A 13,227-nucleotide genomic window follows, 5' to 3' on the forward strand; every position below is an offset into this window, starting at 1 on the left:
CGAACGCCAACAGCAAAAACCCCAAACTAAGCCATTAATGCATGTTAATCTCTTTATTACAGACTTCAATTCTGTGAATCAGTTATAATGGGTTAGTCGTAGTTTAATTAGCATAAAATAATAGCATAGAAAATATTCAGGTAACTATATGCCTTCAAAATAGTTAAATAAATGTTGAAGAACTTCAAATAATTTCGAAAAGTATTAAAAAAACGATTAAATGCCTAAATTTCATAAAGGTAATAAGTTACAAAAATTTTAAAATCTTTTTATAGACAAAAAATAAATTTTGTGTAATCGGAAGATATAAAAATTGAAATTCAAGTTAAAATCGTAAATTAATCACTGAAACTAATATTGCTCGTCAAGATTATTCTAAAATATGTGATTATTATCTACAATATTATATATATATATATTTATCTACAGGGTGTTTCAAAAAGAATCACCCGATTTGAAATGCGTATATTACGAAAAATCTTGAACACATACACACTTAAGATTACTTTTATATTACATGGCTAATCATAAAGTTTTTTTACAAACCAAATTAAAGGTGCTCAATATGGCGACCTTGAGATGCACAGCATACACATGTGTATGTCTATACGGTAGTCAAATTCGTCCCAAACGTTTGCGAGCTTGTTTGCATCCACTGCTGCTTTTATGCGTATCTGCAGTTCGGCTAATATAGCTGAAAGGGAAGGCACATAAACGTAGTCTTTTATAAACCCCACAACAAGAAATACAAATACAACGCCACAACAGGCAAAATGCCCAACGAGGTGGCTGATAAAAAGATGCCCATAAAAGAAATCGCACACTGTGAGGTCCGGTGATCTTGGAGGCCAGCGATGTTTAACTGAATCGTCAGGTCCCGTAGCCGTGGAAACTATGGAAACTGTTTCACTGAGTCCCAACCCTCCATGGGGTCCCGAGAAGAATCATTCTCAAACCCCAGTAGTAATGGCCAAGTTCACATTGACCATCAACAAAACCCATAGCCTCTGAACACCAAAACAAAAAACATTCTCCAGCCAAAGAATTTGCAATGCTGGTAATATATCCCCAAAATGTTCAATATCCCCCCTTTCTAACATAAACCCAATATCCCCCCTTTCTAACATAAACCAACCGTCCATGTCTAGGAACTGCGACCAAGTGCCTTATTTGAAACAAAACCCCTAGATTCTCGAGGTCTCAGGAGGTAATCATGAGTGTTTAACTCTTGTATCTGGATTATTATTGTTATCAATATTTACATTATTACCTATCACTACAGATTTCTCAGGAACAGTAATTAATCTACCTACATGAACTTTCATTTTCCTACTGGGGTTATCCACTTTTTAAATTTCCAAGTTTACAGGGCCCAACTGCCTAACTATGGTAAAGGGGCCTTCATTAGTTTTGAATAGCTTGTGCGGCTAAGCCCCGGTTTACCTTGCGGCATATGGCAATATACAACATCTCCAATTTGTAGTTTCTTGTCCTTGGCCACCTTACTTCGGTGTTTCTCGTGTCTTTCATCTGCCCTCTCTAAATTTTGCTTTACTAGTTTGTATGCTTGATGCAGTCTGGGAGACATATCTTGGACATACTCGGTCTGGTCCGCATTGGAGGTTGGAACTACGAATTGGAGGTTGTGACAATAACTTTGCGGGTAGACTTATGTCTCTCCCATACAATAGATACGAAGGCTGCTCCGCTGTGGCTGAATGTACCGCTGTACGATGTGCCAAAAGAGCAAAAGGAACGTGTCCGCACCAGTCAGTTTGGTGTCGTTGACCAAATGGCTCAACGCTTGTACTAGAGTCCCATTGAGTCTTTCCACTACCCCATCAGTCTGGGGATGGTAGGGAGATGTCTGAACCTTTTTATTTCCCAAATACTTATAAATTCCTTGCGTGGCCTCTGACAATAAATTAGAACCCTGATTTGTCAATAAAGTTTCGGGTATCCAATGGGTACAAATAAATTGATCTAAACAGTTATCGACTTGATTTCAGTCACTGGATAGGCCTCTGGATATCTGGTAAAGTAATCTGACAAAACCAAAATATATTTGTTGCCCTCTGAGGACACCGGAAATGGACCTACAGCATCTAATCTCACAAATTCAAAGGGACGCCGAGCGATGGGGACTATTTATAGAGGTGCCACAGGGTTGCGCACATTACCACGGTTGGCTATGCATGAATCACACTGCTTAATGTGTAATTTAATTTCTTGGAATATCTTAGGCCAAAAATATAGCGAGCGAATGCGGCTCAATGTTTTGGGTAACCCAGGGTGTGCCGCTACGGAGGGGGGGGGGGGAGACGAGTGATTCAGTTTGATAATTTCAGTTGTCAAACTCTGGGGGACAGCCAATTTATCCAATCTCTCAAGTATGGTCTTAGGATTCTTATATGTGCAGTGCAAGGTGCCATCAATTAAAAAGAAAATTAAATTCTCGTTAGACGACCCTGTCCCTGACTGTAACTCGTTAATGACTTGAGGACAAAAGGGGTCCTCCCCTTGTAGATTCTTGACTCTCGTACACAAAGATGCTTCAACTGTCAACCCTGACAATTCTACTGAATTAACTGCTCTAGAAAGGTAGCCTGCAGTTAGATTAACCCGTCCAGGTGTATGTATTATCTTATAACTGCATTGATTTAGTGCCAACGTCCATCTTGTTATGCGTGAAGTGAAGTCTTTCAATTGCAAGACCTTAGACAAGAATGCTCAGTCACAATAGATGGTGAACGGTTTCCCTAACAAGTAATATTTGAACTAAGTGGTGCCCCAAACCACTCCCAAAGCCTCTTCCTCAAACACACTGTTTGTGGTTTTTTCAGGATTAGGTCAATTCCAGGGCCACCGTTATCAGACACGGAGGCAGTGCAGAATATGATCGTGGGGATCCGACTTACGAATAATTCCCATTTATTTTGTTAGTATATTATCTGAAATATTTAAAGTAAATATGGATTAAAAAGGAATATATAAAGTAAAAATTTTTTTTTAATTATATATCAATGCGCATGCAGGACTCCTTCAAGTACCGAGCCCAGTGTGGCCACACCTGTCGTACCCCTCTGAGGGCGACTCTGCTCAACTTAATCGAATACTAAATATGTGTCTAAAATTAATGGAAAGACAAGCTATGGTTTTTTGCGGTGAAAGAAAGATCACTACACTGTGGAGCCAGGGCCAGAGCCCCGTCAGCTCCTACCCCACCCTGTGTGAGCCATGACAACCCCTTAGGATAGTCATCAGTCAGCTACCCTTACACAATGCAGTCCAATGTTTGAGCAAGACATGTTATGTGAAATATGCTGAGAAAAAACTTCTAATTTTTCTCATACATCAGCTGCGTTCGTTTGAAACAAAAACATTCATGTCTAACACCATTCGGCAAAAGCCATGTAATTGCATGGCAAAATCAAGTTTTCTATCTCTCAATCTTTCAGGCACTTACAACTATTCGCGTTTAAATGGGGCTGAATTATTGCTGCCCACGGAAAGATGGGGGACTTTCTGATAATAACTAATACTGAGATGGAGATTTTAAAAAGAATTGTTTGAAGTTCTACATGCTCAAAATATTCAAGCTTTACATAAGATGGCCTCTGAAATTTACGAACAAACTTAAAAAAACCTTAAAATAGGCAGTTATGGCAGGAAAAATTAAAAAAAAAGGCGTTTTTACAAAAGAAAAAAAATTAAAAATAGGCAAAAAAAGGCATTTATGGCATTTTGCCTAAACTTTCGGGCTCTACTTTCTGTATTTTTATACTTGAATAAGATATAGATGTCATACGATGTGTTTAAAAAAAATGAAGAATGTGAAAAGGGTGCGAAGATGAGAGATGATTGAGAAGAGTTGGGGAGGGGATCGATGGTGAATGACTCCGAGACACTGATAGCTTTCAGCTGTCTTTCCAATGACTTCACGTAAGCAATTAGGGAACAATGCCATTGTCCACCTTTATGAAGAAAATGGACAAGCTTGTCCCTCTCTCTCTGCTACTCCTCCCGCCCCCCGAAAGTTGAAGTTTATGTCCTTGAAGTCTACGTCCATTCAAGGGAATCTAATATTTTATTATACCAATTAAACCCATTACAGGGCTGAGGGCTGCCTGGTTCCTTTCAAACTGAAATTACTGTGCAATACTTACATACTACGGAGTACTCACGGAAAAAAAGTGAAAAAAATAAAGAAATTGGGTTTTTGGAGGAAAAAAAACAGAGAAAAGAGGGTCTGAAGAAAAGGAAATTCGAAAATTTTTCGTGTTTCGGGTTATATATCAGGAAACTCAAACTTGATAAAATCGCCTTTATCTCTGTGATCATGAATAATACCCTAGTGTATTCGGTGAATTTGATGAATATCAAGGGCGCGGTAGCCCAGATCGATAAGATACTCGATTAAAATACCAAAGGATGTTTACAGGTGTAGCGATTTCGATACCTGGTTCGTCCTTGTCAGAAAACTTTCCTGACACAGGGGTACAACAGAAACGGTGACATGACCACAGAAAAAATTGCTACCGCAGGGAGTCCCCCATCGAGGGATTAGCGCACCAACCTCTAGATGAGTATAAAAAACAATCCCGCCGTTCGTAATCGGCAATAAATTGTAGGTCCCGGTCTAATTAGCCCTCGTGTGCAGAAAATGACTGTGGTGAGACAAAAATGATCAATGATCAATGAATATTAAAAAAAATTCCAAATAAGTCTATTGTACGTGATGAATATAGTCTGATCCCGATACAATGATAACAAATTTTACGATGGTACCTTGATATAATTATACAATACATGTATGAATTATCATGTACAGTAAGTATATGGTACGATTTATCATATTTATACCAGCGACGAGACGCTTGGGTTTCATGCATAATCACTGTTAAAATTAATAGCTTTTTAGTATTCATGGAATTTACCAACGATGCTTGGGTACTATGCATATTCGCCGGTAAAAGTGATTCATCTAGGGAAATTTTTCAAATTTACCAACGACACTTGGGTACTATCCTTAATTTGTAAAAGTGATAAATTTATATAGACATTTATCAAACTTACCAAAATGCTTGGTAAGTATGGATAATAACCACATTTATAACAGCTAGTACGTATAATAATATAAATTAATAGTAAATATAATTATTAATATTGATAATAAAATAAATATTGATAATTAATCACTAAAATTGCTGTTGATTAAAATAGCAATTGAATCATTTTTCGTTAAATTGGAATCAAATTACATCAAGTCTGCTTCGGTCCAGCTGTGGTATCATCGCGGACCATAGGTTGAGAAACGCACTTATCCCGATTCTACTTCCGGAATGCACTCTTCCTGATTCGATATTCAATATAGATCACTGCGTTATATTAATTTTCCACTTTACATATTAGCCAAAAAGTTCCGGATTGCATCAATGTTAATCCCCAAGAATGTATAGAAATTTATATTTAATTTCATCCCAGACATTATATACACATATATCTTCTAAAAAAACAAGCACAGATTGTAAATCTTTTTCTCTATCAATCCTGGGATAAAATTAATTTTTAATACAACTCAAGCGTCAGACAATATGTGCTATTACTCGCTTCAGTGGTAATTGATCACCGTTCAATTAACCTCCAACCAATGATACTTTTTGTATTAAAAGAACGATAAAGAATTTGCATTAATTCTATAGCAACAGAAAGGATGTTTCCAGGCGAGGGGGAGGGGAAATAAGAAAATAATATTTTTTTTCATTATCGAAGCCAATGAAATTGGTTGGTTTTTTGGATACAAAGGAATTCCAATACTTTTCGTGGATAGCAGACAGTATAACCTCATTTACGTCGAAATTTCAATTACTGCTGTTTCTTTCTTTCAATATTTGCTCTACCGTTTTCATTCCTTTTTGAGATCAAAAAGTCTTTTATATATACTTTTTCTCCCGTATTTACTGGTAAGAAATTGTTTTTGGAAAATCCTTTATTGATGGATGGATTAAGAATTGAATAGTACTGATGATATCTGAAACATTCATCGATCTTCTTTTAGCCTCTGAATGAAGTTCTTCATTGATTGATTTTCAATGGTTTTGGAGACTGTCGAAAGGAATGTTGTCAATAGATTCTGAGCATGTTTTTTACCGATTTTCTCAGGAAGTTTTTGGAATGGCTTGAGCGTAATCTGGCGGGAAAATATCACCAAGAAACCAGGAATAAAGTTTCAAAGATTCCATCAAGATCTGTGGTTTCTATTGTATGAAATTTACCGTAATCGGATACGTTAATTACATAAAAACAATCATAAAATGTATCAAGAGCGTGATAACTCATTCTGATGAGACGTCCACCTGATAAGCCGAAGGACGTTCCATGGTTTTGGGAATTTGAAATCGGCTTAGAGTTTGTTTCACCCGTCCCACACTCACGACTTTACGCCACCCGGAGCCGCTCAAAAACCGGTTTCTAACGGCAAAATTACCGCAATCGCACCTAAAAATCCATTTTTGTGTAGCACGGAGCGACGTAACGTTTTGGGTGAGGAGCTGGCTTTAGAGTCTTGACTGGTGGTACCACTTCTGTTTGCGGAAAATAGATGACGCAAATACGACTGAACGCCAACCGCAAAAAACCCGAAACTGAATGGTTAGGGCCTCACACACAATCAATTTATTAGAAACTTGACTTCACCAGAAAGAAATTGTTTTTGAAAAGTCTCTATTAAGAATTAGTGCTGATAATATCTGAAACACACATTCACCGATTTTTTTTTTACTTCTGTGAATGAAGTTCTTTGGTGATTGATTTTCAATGATTTTGAAACTGTTGGAAAGAATGTTGTCAATAGATTCTGAGCCTGGTTTATGAACTTTCTCAGAAATTTTGTGTAATGGCTTGTGTGAAATCTGGAAGATAATATTATCAGTAATATCATCAGTTCGGTGTATTAGTAGCATTCTGATAAGATATTCAACTAATACACCGAAGGACGATCCGTAGATTTAAGAATTTTTGAAACTAGTTAAGACCCCGTTACACCAGTTCCCTACCCACACCTGTACGCCTCTTCAAGCCACTCAAAAACCAGTTTTTAACGGCAAAATTACCTAAACCGCACCTCAAAACCCGTTTTTGTGTGGCACGGAGTGACGTAGTGGTTTGCCGCAAATAGATAGCGCAAATGCAACAGTACGAATGAACGCAACCGCATAATTAGTGCATTAATCTCTTTATTAGATTCATCCACTAATCGCTCATTTCTTCATTTCATTTCGCCGGTAAGAAATTGTTTTTGAAAAGCTTCTATTGATGGAGGATTTAGAATTCAATAGTACGGATGATATCTGAAATATTCACTGATTTTTTTTTACTTTCTGAATGAAGTTCTTCACTGATTGATTTTCAATGATTGTGGAGACTGTTCAAAAGAATGTTGTCAATAGATTCTGAGCAGTTTTTACGAATTTTCTCAGGAATTTTGTGGACCGATTTGAGCGTAATCTTTAAGGAAAAATTATTAAATCATCAAGAAACCAGAAATAAAGTTTCAATGGTTTCATAAAGATTTATAGTTTCTGCTGTGTGAAATTTACGAAATTTACACAGCATTACTATCGAATACTTCAATTTCATGAAAATAATCATATAAAATATATCAAGGGTTGTAGGTCATTCTGATGAGACATCCAGCTAAGAAACCGAAGGACGTCCCGTGGCTTCAAAAACTCGAAACCGGCTTAAACTTCGTTAGGTCGGTTCCACAGCCGCAGCTCTACGCGACTTTGAGCAGCGCAAAAACAGGTTTTTAGCGGCAAAATCAATTCAAAAACACGCTTTTTACGGGGCTCGGAGCAACATCGTGCTGAGGAATTGGTTTAGTCTTCGACCTACAACTTCTGTAAGTGAAAGATAGATGGCGTAAAAACGATCGCGCGAACGTGTGCCAACCACAAACGCAGAGCGGTGTTAATACATATAATCAATCTCTCTTTTTTTTTTTTTTAATTAGAGATTTACGTTTTCGAAATGAGCAATAAATTGGTAATTTCTAGTTTAAGAAGCATGAAATATTAGCTTAAAAACTTTCAGGGTTTTATAAAATACTTATTACTTCAAAAGGTTAGATAAGTGTCGAAGCATGAAAAACATTTCGGAAACTCTTGAAAAAACAATTAAACGCTGAGATGAAATAATTTTAAAGAGGTAAAAAACAGTGGTTACAATTTTTTCTAATGCATTTTTATGATAAAAATCCATTTTTATACTAATCAGAAGATATAAAAAGTTCAAACACAAATCAAAATTGTAAATTATTCACTAAAATGTTCACCGGAAACCATCATATCAATGCAAAGAAAATAAGCATGGAGCATTTTTATAACTTTTAGTACAAATTTATAAATTTTATATGATTTATTTATATATAATTTGTAACTTTCATATACCTTATTGCAAATTTTCATTTCAATTTCTTAAAACAATTCGAAAATTGCCACTTTCGATTATAACCATTGAGAAAAGCTAATTTTGGAAAATATTTGGATAAAATAATTTGATTAACAGCATCATTCATCAATATTACTTTTGAATTCAATAATTATTTCGATAAAAACTTCAATCACTAAATTTTTTGAAGTATCTAGTAAAATCAGTAAAAATAAAATTCACAAATAATGCAATTTTTATAGAATTTTCCTGGAAAACAGCATAATTTCCTATAAAATTTAATTGACTAGAAGAAACTCATTCCAATAATTACTATAGAAATATAAATTTTAATATAAATATTATTTTTTGTGATATTAGCTTATATAATAATGTAATTTGCATGAACATTAATAGATTTTCTTGACGTTAATTCAAAAAAGTGAAATTATTTAAATTTTAAATTGAAAAAATAAAATAGTATGCATTCAAGAGAACCACTTAATTAATATTCACTAATAATCACAGTAATTATAAACAGTTGTTGAGAGATATAAACATGGCTTATTTCCAAAACTACACCAAAATTGTTCATATCTGTGTAAAGGTGGTTAATTAACAACACTTAATGTGTTTAAACGGTACTTTGATAAGTAATTTGAAATTTCACTACCGTTATATTAAAAAAAAATTGAAATTAAAATTTTATATTGGAAAATACAACAATCGGGATCTCTCACTAATATTCACAGATAATTGCAATAACAGTTATTGAGAAATATTAGCGTAAGGGTTATTTAAAAAATTACTCCAAAAAAATTGCTGATATTTCTAAAAAAATGGCTAACCCTTTGACGGCCAATGTTGCTAATTGTATTTTAAATGGATTTTATTAATTATAAAAAATATTTTATGTTCATGAAATCACTTTTTCCTGAAAATTCGAGATTACAAAGTTGATTTACGAAATAAAATTTCCATTCATTTCCGCAGTTATGCCATTAAATTTTAATTTTTTTTTTCAATCTTCTGTTTTTAAGGAAGAATGGAATTTAATTTTTTTGTTTTTAATTTTAATGTTGTTTCTACAGTCCAGAAAATGTACGAAAAATTTTTTTTTATGAATTTTTCATTTGATATCTGTAAGCTAGAAGAACGGAAAATGAACGGAAAAAAAGTATGAAAACAAATTTTAATCTGAATTTGGACTGCAATATTCACAAATAATTACAATAAACATGTAAACGTGTAAACATGATTTGTTTCCAAAATTATTCCAAAAAATAGTTGATATTTACAACAAAAAAAAGTGGTTAATGTTATAGGGGAAAATGATAAATAATTTCACATTTTAATATTAAAATAATTAAATTTAATATAACTTACCGCGCGATACATGTCTTGTTGCTTCATTGCAAGCTCTTCAAAAAACTTGTTTTTGCATCATCTGCACAAAATGCAATAATTTTATGTGTCCACAATATATATAAAATGAAACGTGTGCGTGGTTATATTTTTTTCAACGAGAAATGATATTAATAACCGCGCTCGGCCCAGCGTTGGAAGCGGCCCTCATTTTTGAGTTTTTCCCCCTGGCCCGGACCAGGTTGTTAGTGGTCCAGGTATCGCATACCTTATCGAACCGGAGACAAGACAAGCGCGTGGCCACTTTCGCTCTGAAGTGGTGCTACGGACAAAACTGGCAGCGGCGCGCGGCCGTGAAGGAAAAATAAAATCAAGCGAGAAAATGGGAAAAACGGGAAAAGGGCCTCTCACGTGTCTTCCCCACGACCCATGGTTTTGCTGCCGGTGACGTCAAACTGCCGACCACCAATGAGATCTCGCTGCGCGCCCCGTGACATCACCGAAGACTAAAAGGCGCCAGGCCACAAAATAATGGCAATAGTTTGAAGTCCTGCGAGCCGTAAAAAAATATTATTATTATTAAATGACAAAATAAAATTGTTGGGCAGGAAAAAGAATTTAAATTAAAAGTTAATAAGGGGTGTAAAGATGGAAATAATTGCCGGTGGTGTGCTGTTTTTTTTGCCGTCACAAAATACAGTCGAATTCGGGTACAGTGGAACCTCCCCCCAACGGACACTTTTCTGATCCCCCGTGAAATACGGCGAAATTGCGTTTCAATCCCCGTTAGCGGACACTCTCGATAGCGGACAGTAAAAATCAGGTGAAGTCTTATTCTATTTTTTGTTTTCCAAAATCTTGTAATTCATTAATTTTTTTGCCATGTACCGAGAATTTATCATCTTCGGCGTAGATTATGTTTAGTCCCAAGCTCATGTTGGTAAATGCGATAAATAGTGATTAATTACTTAACTAACTGAACGTAATTATAGTCCAGGATGTGGTGAATTCGAATGGTAATGTTGGTTTTGTTTTCCGATACATGTGAAGAAAGGCAATAGTATAAGACTGAGAATGTCGTTGTGAATGTTTTTGTCTTGTCTTCAATTTCAATTCAATATAATTTTTATTTTGAAATATGTGTAGTGCGCGTATCATGTGCGGGTAAAAATAATTAGTTGGTTTATTGAAGAGAAGAAAGATTATAAATTTTTACATATTAAATCAGTCTTCCCAACTTTATTTGGGAATTATGCATAATCACCGGTAAAAGTGATAAAAATGTAGTGAAATTTAATCGAACTTTCTTTATCGAGACGATTGGTATAACCACCGGTTTATCATTTTCACAATAACATATCTTACATAATAATTTACATTACATAATATATAGTAATATGTATATAACATACATTTTAACCGCGCTACAACACTCGGTACAACGATAAATCCCTTACAACGATATTTTTTCAAATATTATTTGGAAGCACCTATAGTTAAACTAATCTTAAACTCCTCTCGACACAATGATATCCCTTACTATGATGAATCCCTGTATAACGATATTTTTTGAGCAGGATTTTTTGAAACGCATAACATTATTTAATTTATTTTTCATTTGAAATACACTTCAATATTTCAACATATTTCAGTTCTTCCTAGGACGTCTACTAAATCGGTATCTCTCGGCATCACCTAATCACCGAAAGTGTTCGGTGTTGCTACTTTTTGTGTGATACACCACAGTGATACGCAATAAACTCTTTTACAGGGACAATACACCATCTAACTAAATTTCTTTTATCAGCTAATCAATTAAAATATTTTAAGGCGAATTAATACTCAAAAATCCATTTTTTTGGTAGTACTAACAACGCCGATTTAGGAAAGATGTCAACAGCAGCATAAATTTGATGACACGTGATGATAATGTTGAATATAATCCCTCGATATAACGATAGTCCCTCTACAACGAAATTTTTTCTGAGCCTGGTATCATTATGTATATCGAGGTATCACTGTGTTTTACGTAGAGCTTGAAATACCAGATCATCGGATCAATTCCTTAATCTGTATTATCAGGGATCTGTTCTTTTCTTATATAGCAAGTACTACACTTTCTCTCATCATTTTGTTTCAGAATGTTCTTTCCTCACATTTCTTTTACTCTCTCACTGTTGTCCTACTGAATCTCTGCGTGCTAAAATGTGAAGAAAGTATCCACAAAGCCAAAACTTCCACATCCTTTACCTATTCAGTAAAGATCATATGTGATTTATCTGGTTTACTCTGTCGCCTTTGATCAAAACTTGCTTCATTTTCAACTCTTATCCATAAGGAAGTGGCCGCTGACCGCACACAGAGGTACAGAGGTAGCCACGAGAAAGATGTGATTTTTGTATTGTATCTACGGGGGATTACTTCCGTTCCGAAGAAAACTGGCCGGGAAGGGAAGTTGGCCACGGAATACAGGTGGCTGCCGATATAATTTTCACTGTATTTATGTTCTCCACGTGATAACATCATTTATTTAAATTGACGCTAGCTATGGAGAAACAGTTCCGAAGAAATAAGCCTAATATTGTTAAAAATTTAAAATAGAAAGTTGAAATCGGAATTTCGAAGACTGTTTCGGAAATGACAGCTATCTCACAACGTTCTAAAAATGTCCATGTACAGAGTATTATCCGGAGGTGGTATCTTTAAAGACAAACACCGTTCAGGAATGTTACGTGTTACAAATAAAATAACTAACAGAAGAGTTCAAAAACTGTAAAACCAGACACGACCCAGGCTCCACAGACTGACATCTCCGCAAAAGATGAGTGCACGACAAATTACAAAGCTCATCTGGACTTTCAGAGAAAACGATTACGATTCATAGACGTATACGAGAAACAACTATTATAGTATTTAAAAAAAAAAAAGTTGTGAAAAAATCAGTTTGAACTTTATTACAAAATACAAACATTACAGTGAGCTTGCAAGCGTATGTCATATGGATCGAAATTGTATTCAGTTATTTTCAGCGATGGAACTTGGATGGTCCAGATGGAGGAGGGCATTATTTGCACGATTTGCATGAGATACTATGGTATAATTTTAGTTGCAGACAAGGTGTTGGTTTACTGATGATTTGAGCTGCGTCCTGTGGCCACAGACGAATAATTCTAGAATTAATGAAAGAAATAATTTAGGAATTAATTGAACAGAAATAATTACAGAATGAATGAAAGAAATAATTACTGAATGAATGAAAGAAATAATTGCAGAATAAATTGATGAAAATTCAGAATTTTTGAAAGAAGTAATTTCAGAATAAATGAAAAAAAAATTTCATATTTCATTTCGTAATTTGTGGTGTATGGAAAAGTATTTCACAATTAATTAATGTATAATTACATAATTATTGAAAGAAATTATTTCGAGGTA

General features: G+C 34.9%; 1 protein-coding gene across 1 annotated transcript in view; it reads right to left on the minus strand.

Annotated features, from left to right (window-relative positions):
• The window catches only part of LOC149072589 (uncharacterized), a 114,701-nt gene extending 104,572 nt beyond the window's left edge, over positions 1-10,129 (minus strand). Inside the window, exon 1 of the mRNA XM_089246941.1 lies at positions 9,817-10,129. The gene's annotated coding sequence lies outside the window, so the exon portion shown is untranslated. The remainder of the gene's footprint in view (positions 1-9,816) is intronic.
• Positions 10,130-13,227: the final 3,098 nt, after the last annotated feature.

This window comes from Pholcus phalangioides, unplaced genomic scaffold (assembly GCF_987345545.1).
Source record: "Pholcus phalangioides strain wild (caught in Gottingen) unplaced genomic scaffold, Ppha-v1.0 ptg000017l_1, whole genome shotgun sequence".
Lineage (NCBI taxonomy): Eukaryota > Metazoa > Arthropoda > Arachnida > Araneae > Pholcidae > Pholcus > Pholcus phalangioides.